At 42.5% G+C, this 12854-nt stretch overlaps 1 protein-coding gene across 1 annotated transcript in view; it reads left to right on the forward strand.

Moving 5' to 3' along the window:
• adamts3 (ADAM metallopeptidase with thrombospondin type 1 motif, 3) overlaps nt 1-12854 on the forward strand; it is a 435600-nt gene that overhangs the window by 379039 nt on the left and 43707 nt on the right. The window lies entirely within an intron of this gene.

Consider the following 12854-nt stretch of genomic DNA (forward strand, 5'->3'; position numbering starts at 1 on the left):
TGAGATGTAGATATATCTGGTCAGAGGTATTTACATACAGTTCTGCCTGGTCAAAAGTAATGACATAACCTGGTGGGAGTTAATGAGTTATAGTTATAACTGGTCAGATGTAATGAAATATAGCTACAGTGGGGCAAAAAAGTATTTGATCCCCTGTTGATTTTGTACGTTTTCCCACTGATAAAGAAAGGATCAGTCTATAATTTTAACCTCTTGGGGCTAGGTGGGACGCTAGCGTGCCACCCGTGGTGCACTCCATCAACAGCAGGTGCATTTCAAGAGCGGCAAATTTGAATCCAAATAAATGTCAAAATTCAAATTTTTCAAAAATACAACTATGTTACACCATTTGAAAGATAAACATCTCCTTAATCTAACCACGTTTTACGATTTCAAAAAGGTTTTACGGCGAAAGCATAAATTTAGAGTATGTTAGGACAGTACATTTACAAGAGTTGTGTGTAATGTTTTGTCAAGTCAAAGACAGGGTCACCAAAACCATAAAACCAGCTAAAATGATGCACTAACCTTTTACAATCTCCATCAGATGACACTCCTAGGACATTATGTTAGACAATGCATGCATTTTTAGTTCTATCAAGTTGATATTTATATACAAAAACAGCGTTTTACTATGGCATTGATGTTGAGGAAATCGTTTCCCTCCAATAACCGGCAGTCAAGTCAGCGTCACAAATTAAATAATTAAAATTAGAAAACATTGGTAAAATATTATATTGTCATTTAAAGAATTATAGATTTACATCTTTTGAACGCAATCAACTTGCCAGATTTAAAAATAACCTTACTGGGAAATCACACTTTGCAATAATCTGAGCACTGTGCCCAGAAAAATACGCGTTGCGATACAGACTAGACGTCATGTTGGGGAGATCTAAAATCGAAAATACTATGTAAATAATCCATTACCTTTGATTCTCTTCATCAGATGTCACTTCCAGGTATCACAGGTCCATAACGAATGTAGTTTTGTTCAAAAAAGCTCATCATTTATGTCCAAAAATCTCTGTCTCGTTAGCACATGATGTAAGCCAGCCGGACTTCTCGTCATGAACGAGGGGAAAAAATATATTTCCGTTCGTTCAAACATGTCAAACGTTGTATAGCATAAATCATTAGGGCCTTTTTTAACCAGAACATGAATAATATTCAAGGTGGACGAATGCATAGTCTTTTATAACGTATTGGAACGAGGGTACCCAACATGAAGTAGCGCGCCAGGTGTCTAATGGGACATCACCGTTCCATGGCTCTTGTTCGGTCAGATCTCCCTCCAGAAGACTCAAAACACTTTGTAAAGGCTGGTGACATCTAGTGGAAGCAATAGGAAGTGCCAAAATATTCCTAAACCCCTGTGTTTTTCAATGGGATAGGTTTAAAGTCAATACAACACATCAGGTATCCACTTCCTGTCAGAAAATGTCTCAGGGTTTTGCCTGCCAAATGAGTTCTGTTATACTCACAGACACCATTCAAACAGTTTTGGAAACTTTAGAGTGTTTTCTATCCATATATAATAAGTATATGCATATTCTAGTTACTGGGTAGGATTAGTAACCAGATTAAATCGGGTACATTTTTTTTATCCAGACGTGCAAATGCTGCCCCCTAGACCCAACAGGTTAATGGTAGGTTTATTTGAACAGTGAGAGACAGAATAACAACCAAAAAATCCAGAAAAACACATGTAAAAAATGTTATAAATTGATTTGCATTTTAATGAGGGAAATAAGTATTTGACCCCCTCTCAATCAGAAAGATTTCTGGCTCCCAGGTGTCTTTTATACAGGTAACGAGCTGAGATTAGGAGCACACTCTTAAAGGGAGTGCTTCTAACCGCAGCTTGTTACCTGTAAAAAATACACATTTCCACAGAAGCAATCAATCAATCAGATTCCAAACTCTCCACCATGGCCAAGACCAAAGAGCTCTCCAAGGATGTCAGGGACAAGATTGTAGACCTACACAAGGCTGGAATGGGCTACAAGACCATCGCCAAGCAGCTTGGTGAGAAGGTGACAACATTTGGTGCGATTATTCGCAAATGGAAGAAACACAAAAGAACTGTCAATATCCCTCGGCCTGGGGCTCCATGCAAGATCTCACCTCGTGGGGTTGCAATGATCATGAGAACGGTGAGGAATCAGCCCAGAACTACACGGGAGGATCGTGTCAATGATCTCAAGGCAGCTGGGACCATTGTCACCAAGAAAACAATTGGTAACACACTACGCCGTGAAGGACTGAAATCCTGCAGCGCCCGCAAGGTCCCCCTGCTCAAGAATACATATACATGCCCGTCTGAAGTTTGCCGATGAACATCTGAATGATTCAGAGGACAACTGGTCAAAGTGTTGTGGTTAGATGAGACCAAAATGGAGCTCTTTGGCATCAACTCAACTCGCCGTGTTTGGAGGAGGAGGAATGCTGCCTATGACCCCAAGAAGACCATCCCCACCATCAAACATGGAGGTGGAAACATTATGCTTTGGGGGTGTTTTTCTGCTAAGGGGACAGGACAACTTCACCGCATCATTTGACGGGGCCATGTACTGTCAAATCTTGGGTGAGAACCTCCTTCCCTCAGCCAGGGCATTGAAAATGGGTCGTGGATGGGTATTCCAGCATGACAATGACCCAAAACACATGGCCAAGGCAACAAAGAAGTAGCTCAAGAAGAAGCACATTAAGGTCCTGGAGTGGCCTAGCCAGTCTCCAGACCTTAATCCCATAGAAAATCTGTGGAGGGAGCTGAAGGTTCGCGTTGCCAAACGTCAGTCTCGAAACCTTAATGACTTGGAGAAGATCTGCAAAGAGGAGTGGGACAAAATCCCTCCTGAGATGTGTGCAAACCTGGTGGCCAACTACAAGAAACGTCTGACCTCTGTGATTGCCAACAAGGGTTTTGCCACCAAGTACTAAGTCATGTTTTGCAGAGTGGTCAAATACTTATTTTCCTCATTAAAATGGAAACCATTTTATAACATTTTTGACATGGGTTTTTCTGGATTTTTTTGTTGTTATTCTGTCTGTCACTGTTCATATAAACCTACCATTCAAATTATAGACTGATCATTTCTTTGTAAGTGGGCAAACGTACAAAATCAGCAGGGGATCAAATACTTTTTTCCCCCACTGTATATCTGTTTAGAGGTAACAAGTTATAGTTATATCTGATCAGAGGTAATGAGATATAGTCATATCTCTTCAGATGTAAAGACATAGTTATGCCTTGTTAGAAGTAATGAGTTATAGTTATACCTGGATAGAGGTAATGACATCAGCTGGTCAGAGGTAATGCGATATAGTTGAACTTGAAACTCTCGACCTGCTCCACTACAGCCCCCTCAGTCCTCCTTTTCCTGTAGTCCATGATCATCTCCTTTGTCTTGATCATGTTGAGGGAGAGGTTGTTGTCCTGGCACCACACCGCCAGGTCTCTGACCTCCTCCCTATAGGCTGTTTCATCGTTGTCGGTGATCAGGCCTACCACCATTGTGTTGTCAGCAAACTTGATGATGTTGGTGTCGTGTTTGGCTACGCAGTCGTGGGTGAACAGGGAGTACAGGAGGGGACTAAGCACGCACCCTGAGGGGCCCCAGTGTTGAGGATCAGCGTGGCAGATGTGTTGTTGCCTACCCTTACCATCTGGCGGCGGCCCGTCAGGAAGTCCAGGATCCTGTTGCAGAGGGAGTGTGTTTAGTCCCAGGGTACTTAGCTTAGTGATGAGCCTTTTGGGCACTATGATGTTGAACTCTTGAGTCGTAGATAATGAACAGCATTCTCACGTAGGCGTTCCTTTTGTCCAGGTGATAAAGGGCAGTGTGGAGTGCGATTGAGATTGCATCATCTGGGGATTTGTTAGGGCGGTATGAGAATTGGAGTGGGTCTAGGGTTTCCAGGATGATAGTGTTGATTTGAGCCAATTTTATGTGGTCAGAGGTAATGAGGTATAGTTATACCTGGTCAGAGGTAATGAGGTATAGTTATACCTGGTCAGAGGTAATGAGATATGCCTGAGTGGTTACTGGTCAGCGATAATGAGTTATAGTAATACCTTGTCAAAACTATGAAATAACACATATGGAATCATGTAGTAACCAAAAAGTGTTAAACAAATCAAAATATATTTTAGATTCTTCAAATAGCCACCCTTTGCCTTGATGACAGCTTTGCACACTCTTGGCATTCTCTCAACCAGCTTCACCTGGAATGCTTCTCCAACAGTCTTGAAGGAGTTCCAACATATGCTGAGCACTTGTTGGCTGCTTTTTTTTCACTTTGCGGTCCGACTCATCCCAAACCATCTCAATCAGGTTGAGGTCGGGAGATTGTGTAGGCCAGGTTATCTGATGCAGCACTCCATCACTCTCCTTCTTGGTAAAATAGCCCATAAACAGCCTGGAGGTGTGTTTGGTCATTGTCTTGTTGAAAAACAAATGATAGTCTCACTAAGCCCAAACCAGATGGGATGGCGTATCGCTGCAGAATGCTGTGGTAGCCATGTTGGTTAAGTGTGCCTTGAATTCTAAATAAGTCACTGACAGTGTCACCAGCAAAGCACCCCCACACCATAACACCTCCTCCTCCATGCTTTATGGTTGGAAGTACATATGCAGAGATCATCCGTTCACCCACACCGCGTCTCACAAAGACACGACGGTTGGAACCAAAAATCTCCAATTTGAACTCCAGACCGAAGGACACATTTCCACTGGTCTAATGTCCATTGCTCGTGTTTCTTGGCCCAAGCAAGTCTCTTCTTCTTATTGGTGTCCTTTAGTAGTGGTTTCTTTGCAGCAATTCAACCATGAAGGCCTGATTCAGTCTCCTCTGAACAGTTGATGTTGAGATGTGTCTGTTACTTGAACTCTGAAGCATTTATTTGGCTGCAGTTTCTGAGGCTGGTAACTCTGTTCTGGACTTGGGGACTGTGAAGAGACGTCTTGTGGGTATGCATGGGTGTCCGAGCTGTGTGCCAGTAGTTTAGACAGACAGCTCGGTGCGTTCAACATGTCAATATCTCTCATAAATAAAAGTAGTGATGAAGTCAATCTCTCCTCCACTTTCAGCCAGGAGAGATTGACATGCATATTATTAATATTAGCTCTCTGTGTACATCCAAGGGCCAGTTGTGCTGCCTTGTTCTGAGCCAATTGCAATTTTCCTTTTTTGTGGCACCTGACCACACGACTGAACAGTAGTCAAGGTGCGACAAACTAGGGCCTGTAGGACCTGCCTTGTTGATAGTGTTGTTAACCTCTATGGGACCGGCGGGACGAATTCGTCCCACCTACGTAACAGCCACTGCCAGCCTGTGGCGCGATTTTCAAAATCTTCAAAATCCTATTACTTCAATTTCTCAAACATATGACTATTTTACAGCCATTTAAAGATAAGACTCTCGTTAATCTAACCACACTGTCCGATTTCAAAAAGGCTTTACAACGAAAGCAAAACATTAGATTATGTCAGCAGAGTACCAAGCCAGAAATAATCAGACACCCATTTTTCAAGCCAGCATATAATGTCACCAAAACCCAGAAGACAGCTAAATGCAGCACTCACCTTTGATGATCTTCATCAGATGACAACCCTAGGACATTATGTTATACAATACATGCATGTTTTGTTCAATCAAGTTCATATTTATATCAAAAACCAGCTTTTTACATTAGCATGTGACGTTCAGAACTAGCATACCCCCCGCAAACTTACGGGGAATTCGCTAACATTTTACTAAATTACTCACGATAAACGTTCACAAAAAGCATAACAATTATTTTAAGAATTATAGATACAGACCTCCTCTATGCACTCGATATGTCCGATTTTAAAATAGCTTTTTGGTGAAAGCACATTTTGCAATATTCTAAGTACATAGCCCAGGCATCACGGGCTCGCTATTTAGACACCCGGCAAGTTTAGCACTCACCATAATCATATTTACTATTATAAAAATGTCATTACCTTTTGTTGTCTTCGTCAGAATGCACACCCAGGACGTCTACTTCAATAACAAATGTTGGTTTGGTCCAAAATAATCCATCGTTATATCCGAATAGCGGCGTTTTGTTCGTGCGTTCCAGACACTATCCGAAATAGTAAAGAAGTGTCGCGCGCTTGGCGCAATTCCTGACAATAAAATTCAAAGTATTCCATTGCCGTACGTCGAAGCATGTCAACCGCTGTTTAAAATCAATTTTTACGTCATTTTTCTCGTAGAAAAGCGATAATATTCCGACAGGGAATCTCCTTTTCGGCAAACAGAGGAAAAAATCCCAAAGGCGGGGGCGGTCGGGGTCACGCGCATAAGCTAGTGTCTCTTGATGGGCCACTTGAGAAAGGCGATAATGTGTTTCAGCCTGGGGCTGGAATGACGACATTCTCTTTTTTCCCGGGCTCTGAGAGCCTATGGAAGACGTGGGAAGTGTCACGTTAGAGCAGAGATCCTTAGTAAATGATAGAGATGGCAAAGAAGTTCCAGAAATGGTCAGACAGGCCACTTCCTGTAAAGGAATCTCTCAGGTTTTGACCTGCCATTTGAGTTCTGTTATACTCACAGACACCATTCAAACAGTTTTAGAAAATTTAGGGTGTTTTCTATCCATATGTAATAAGTATATGCATATTCTAGTTACTGAGTAGGAGTGGTAACCAGATTAAATCGGGTATGTTTTTTATCCAGCCGTGTCAATGCTGCCCCCTAGCCCTAACAGGTTAAAACCTCTTACATCTAGACGTTCCGCTAGCGGAACACCTGCTCCAATATCCAATGATAGGCGTGGCGTGAATTACAAATTCCTCAAAAATAAAAAAACTTCAATTTTTCAAACATATGACTATTTCACAGCATTTTAAAGACAAGACTCTCCTTTATCTAACCACACTGTCCGATTTCAAAAAGGTTTTACAGCGAAAGCAAAACATTAGATTATGTCAGCAGAGTACCAAGCCAGAAATAATCAGACACCCATTTTTCAAGCTAGCATATAATGTCACAAAAAAACAAAACCACAGCTAAATGCAGCACTAACCTTTGATGATCTTCATCAGATGACAACCCTAGGACATTATGTTATACAATGCATGCATGTTTTGTTCAATCAAGTTCATATTTATATCAAAAACCAGCTTTTTACATTAGCATGTGACGTTCAGAACTAGCATACCCCCTGCAAACATCCGGTGAATTTACTAAATTACTCACGATAAACGTTCACAAAAAACATAACAATTATTTTAAGAATTATAGATACAGAACTCCTCTATGCACTCGATATGTCCGATTTTAAAATAGCTTTTCGGTGAAAGCACATTTTGCAATATTCTCAGTAGATAGCCCAGCCATCACGGCTAGCCATTTAGACACCGACCAAGTTTAGCCCTGATCAAACTCCGATTTACTATTACAAAAGTTTCATTACCTTTGTTGTCTTCGTCAGAATGCACTCCCAGGACTGCTACTTCAATAACAAATGTTGGTTTGGTCCAAAATAATCCATCGTTATATCCGAATAGCGGCGTTTTGTTTGTGCGTTCCAGACGCAATTCGCAATTCGTGACAAAAAAAATCTAAATATTCCATTACCGTACTTCGAAGCATGTCAACCGCTGTTTAAAATCAATTTTTATGCCATTTTTCTCGTAGAAAAGCGATAATATTCCGACCGGGAATCTCCTTTTCGGCAAACAGAGGAAAAAATCACAAAGACGGGGGCGGTCAGGTCACGCGCCTAAGCCCACAGTCCCTTGATCGGCCACTTGAGAAAGGCGATAATGTGTTTCAGCCTGGGGCTGGGATGACGACATTCAGGTTTTTCCCGGGCTCTGAGCGCCTATGGACGACGTAGGAAGTGTCACGTTAGAGCAGAGATCCTTAGTAAAAGATAGAGATGGCAAAGAAGTTCCAGAAATGGTCAGACAGGCCACTTCCTGTAAAGGAATCTCTCAGGTTTTGACCTGCCATTTGAGTTCTGTTATACTCACAGACACCATTCAAACAGTTTTAGAAACTTTAGGGTGTTTTCTATCCATATATAATAAGTATATGCATATTCTAGTTACTGGGTAGGATTAGTAACCAGATTAAATCGGGTACATTTTTTATCCAGCCGTGAAAATACTGCCCTGCTTCGAAGTACGGTAATGGAATATTTAGACATTTCTTGTCACGAATTGCGCCCTGATATACCATTTTGGATAGTTTCTGGAACGCACGAACAAAACGCCGCTATTCGGATATAACGATGGATTATTTGGGACCAAACCAACATTTGTTATTGAAGTAGCAGTCCTGGGAGTGCATTCTGACGAAGACAGCAAAGGTAATAACATTTTTGTAACAGTAAATCTGATTTTGGTGAAGGCTAAACTTGCCGGGTGTCTAAATAGCTAGCCCGTGATGGCTGGGCTATGTACTTAGAATATTGCAAAATGTGCTTTCACCAAAAAGCTATTTTAAAATCGGACATATCGAGTGCATAGAGGAGTTCTGTATCTATAATTCTTAAAATAATTGTTATGCTTTTTGTGAACGTTTATCGTGAGTAATTTAGTAAATTGTTAGTAAATTCCCCGGAAGTTTGCGGGGGGTATGCTAGTTCTGAACGTCACATGCTAATGTAAAAAGTTGTTTTTTGATATAAATATGAACTTGATTGAACAAAACATGCATGTATTGTATAACATAATGTCCTAGGTGTGTCATCTGATGAAGATCATCAAAGGTTAGTGCTGCATTTAGCTGTGGTTTTGTTTTTTGTGACATTATATGCTAGCTTGAAAAATGGGTGTCTGATTATTTCTGGCTTGGTACTCTGCTGACATAATCTAATGTTTTGCTTTCGCTGTAAAACCTTTTTGAAATCGGACAGTGTGGTTAGATAAAGGAGAGTCTTGTCTTTAAAATGCTGTGAAATAGTCATATGTTTGAAAAATTGAAGTTTTTTTATTTTTGAGGAATTTGTAATTCGCGCCACGCCTATCATTGGATATTGGAGCAGGTGTTCCGCTAGCGGAACGTCTAGATGTAAGAGGTTAACAACACTATCAACAAGGCAGGTCCTACAGGCCCTAGTTTGTCGCACCTTGACTACTGTTCAGTCGTGTGGTCAGGTGCCACAAAAATATACTTATTAGATTTGGATAGAAAACACTCTAAAGTTTCTAAAACTGTTTGAATGGTGTCTGTGAGTATAACAGAACTCATATGGCAGGCCAAAATCTGAGAAGATTCCATACAGGAAGTGCCCTGTCTGACAATTTGTTGTCCTTCTGTTGCATCTCTATCGACATTACAGCATCTGTGCTGTAACGTGACACTTTTTAAGGCTTCCATTGGCTCTCTAAAGCCACCAGAAAGTGGAATGGGGTGTCTGCTGTCTCTGGGCAAAGTACAGCAGCAGAGTTTGTAAGTGGTCAGCCTGGGGACAGTGAGACTGGAGATGCGCGGTCACGAGACTTCTACATTTTTTTTCTTTCAGCCTTTGAATGAATACAACATTGCCCGGTTGGAATATTATCGCTATTTTATGAGAAAAATAGCATAAAAATTGATTTTAAACAGCGTTTGACATGCTTCTAAGTACGGTAATGGAATATTTTGAAGTTTTTTGTCATGAAATGCGCCGGTGCGTCACCCTTCGGATAGTGACCTGAACGCACAAACAAAACGGAGGTATTTGGATATAACTATGGATTATTTGGAACCAAAACAACATTTGTTGTTGAAGTAGAAGTCCTGGGAGTGCATTCTGACGAAGAACAGCAAAGGTAATCCAATTTTTCTAATAGTAATTCTGAGTTTAGGTGACCCCGAAGTTGGCAGATGTCAAAATAGCTAGCCGTGATGGCCGAGCTATGTACTCAGAATATTGCAAAATGTGCTTTCGCCGGACATAGCGATTGCATAAAGGAGTTCTGAATCTATAATTCTTAAAATAATTGTTATGTATTTTGTCAACGTTTATCATGAGTCATTTAGTAAATTCACCGGACGTTTTCGGTGGGTATGCTAGTTCTGAACATCACATGCTAATGTAAAAAGCTGTTTTTTTTATATAAATATCAACTTGATTGAACAAAACATGCATGTATTGTATAACATAATGTCCTAGGAGTGTCATCTGATGAAGATCATCAAAGGTTAGTGCTGCATTTAGCTGTGGTTTGGGTTTATGTGACATATATGCTTGCTTGGAAAATGGCTGTGTGATTTATTTGTGTCTATGTACTCTCCTAACATAATCTAATGTTTTGCTTTCGCTGTAAAGCCTTTTTGAAATCGGACAATGTGGTTAGATTAACGAGAGTTTTATCTTTAAAATGGTGTAAAATAGTTGATTGTTTGAGAAAATTGAATTGTGGTATTTTAGTTGGTTTTGTATTTCGCGCCGTGCGATGCCATTGGCTGTTGGCTAGGGGTTCCGCAGGTGGAACGGGGTTCCGCTAGCAGAACGTCTGTCCTCAACAGGTTAACATTAGATTGTCTCTAAGCTTTACAGGAATGTGGTTCTTAATATAGGCCGCAACACCGCCCCCGTTGGCATTTCTGTCTTTTCTGTAGATGTTATAACCATGTATTGCTACCACTGTATTATCTAAGTGAGTTTCAGAGGTAGTCAGAATATGAACGTCATCTGTTTCAAGCAAGTTATTGACTTCATGGACCTTGTTTCTCAGGCTACATGTGTTAATATGGGCTATTTTTAGCACTTTTCTGGGTTACTTGATTGTTTTTAATGCTTTACTGGGAAGAGTATTAGAGGTAGACTTACTCATGTCATTTACATTGGAGCTGATAGTGCAGGGTGAGCTGCATATAGTGTTCTTCCTAATTTGCCAATTCCCCTAAGATAATATACATTTGATGCAGCGTTATGACGACTCATTGTCACAATGGTAAGGATTAACTGGATTGGTCTTGGATAATTTACCAGTCATTGTTTCAACGCAGCCTTGAAATGCGTTGAGTCCAGGAGCCAAGATGATTTGGATGGACTCCGTCATTCCTGTAGAGTATCTTCTGTTTCCAGAAGGTGTCAAATTTATCAATAAAAGTGACTCCAGCAGAGCTACAGTAGACTTTTAGCTAGATGTGTAAGCCAGCAGTCTGCTGAATCTTTCATACCCGCGGCCCAACGATGGTACTGGACCTGAAATTATTGGACGTTTTTTAGAGTCGTTTAATGGTAAAATCAGTTCTTTCAAATACATTTTCAAACGTTCCGAGCTAGCCCTCCTGATGTCGTTTGACCCCACATGGACTACGACAGTGTCCACTCCCGGCATCTGTGGTAGAACAGTCGGAAGCAGCCATGTTATGTCCAGTTGTCACGTCCTGGCCAGTATAAGGCTTAATTGTTATTGTAGTTTGGTCAGGACGTGGCAGAGGGTATTTGGTTTATGTGGTTCGGGGAGGTGGTTTTTCTAAAAAGGGCATTTGATTTATGTATTCCGGGGTTTTTGGGCACTGTTCCTTGTTTATGTAATTCTATGTTTAGTCTAGGTAATCTATTTCTATGTTGAGTTAATTGGGGTGGACTTCCAATTGAAGGCAGCTGTGTGGTGTTGCCTTTGATTGGAAGTCCTATATTAGTTGGGTGTGTTTGTCTGTGTATTTGTGGGAGATTGTTTCTTGTTTTGCTGAGTGTGCCTTTCAAGACTGTTTCGTTGTTCGTAAGTTCGTTTCGTTTTGTTGTTTTGGTGTGTTCATTCTGAATTAATAAATGTCAAGATGAGCGTACACATACCTGCTGCGTTTTGGTCCTCCATTACCAACGACAACCGTGACAGAATCTCCCACCACCAAAGCAGGACCAAGCAGCAGAGGAAGGAGCAGTGGGATTTTGAGTTGGACTATGGTGAGAGATGAACTTGGGAGGAGATCTTGGGGGGAGAAGGCTCCTACACTTGGGAGGAGATCCAAGCAGGAAAGGATCGCCTTCCATGGGGACAGGTGGTAAGAGAGAGAGAGGAAAGGCGAAAGGCTGGTATGGACCGGGAACGTTTCCGAGGAACACGACTGGCGTTGAAGCACGAGAGGCACCCCCAAGAAATGTTTTGGGGGGGGCACACGGCTAGTTTGGCTAGGCATAGGAAGAGCCGGAAGCCAGCTACCCGTGGTTATATGGAGGAGCGTATGAGGTGGAGAGCGCCATGTTTCGCTGAGGAGCGCACTCTCACACCCATACGCACGCACAGTCCGGTGCGCGTTATTCCAGCCCCTCACAGGTGCCGTGCTAGAGCGGGCATCCAGCCTGGTAGGAGGATGCCTGCGCAGCGCATCTGGTTGCCGGTACGCCTCCGAGGACCAGGCTACCCAACTCCCGCTCTACGCACGGCTACCATCAGGCCCCTGCACAGCCCAGTCTGCCCTGTACAAGCACCCCGCTCGTACAGGGCTACTAGTTCCATCCAGCCAGGACGGGTTGTGCAGGAGGTAAGATCAAGACCGCCTGTGCACCTCCATAGCCCTGGGTTTCTAGCTCCTGTCTCTCGTGCGGACCCGGAAGTGCGTCAGCCCAGTCCGACTCGTCCTGTTCCCGCTCCCCGCACTAGCCTGGAGGTGCGTGTTCCCAGTCGGGTACGTCCAGTACCAGCACCACGCACCAGGCTTCAAGTGCGCCATCCCAGTCTGACGTCGCCAGAACTGCCCGTCAGTCAAGAGTCGCCAGAACTGCCCGTCAGTCAAGAGTCGCCAGAACTGCCCGTCAGTCAAGAGTCGCCAGAACTGCCCGTCAGTCAAGAGTCGCCAGAACTGCCCGTCAGTCAAGAGTCGCCAGAGCCTCCCGTCAGTGAGGAATCGCCAGAGCCGCCCGTCAGTGAAGAGT

The sequence above is a fragment of the Salmo salar genome, chromosome 15, assembly GCF_965601325.2.
Source record: "Salmo salar chromosome 15, fSalSal1, whole genome shotgun sequence".
NCBI lineage: Eukaryota > Metazoa > Chordata > Actinopteri > Salmoniformes > Salmonidae > Salmo > Salmo salar.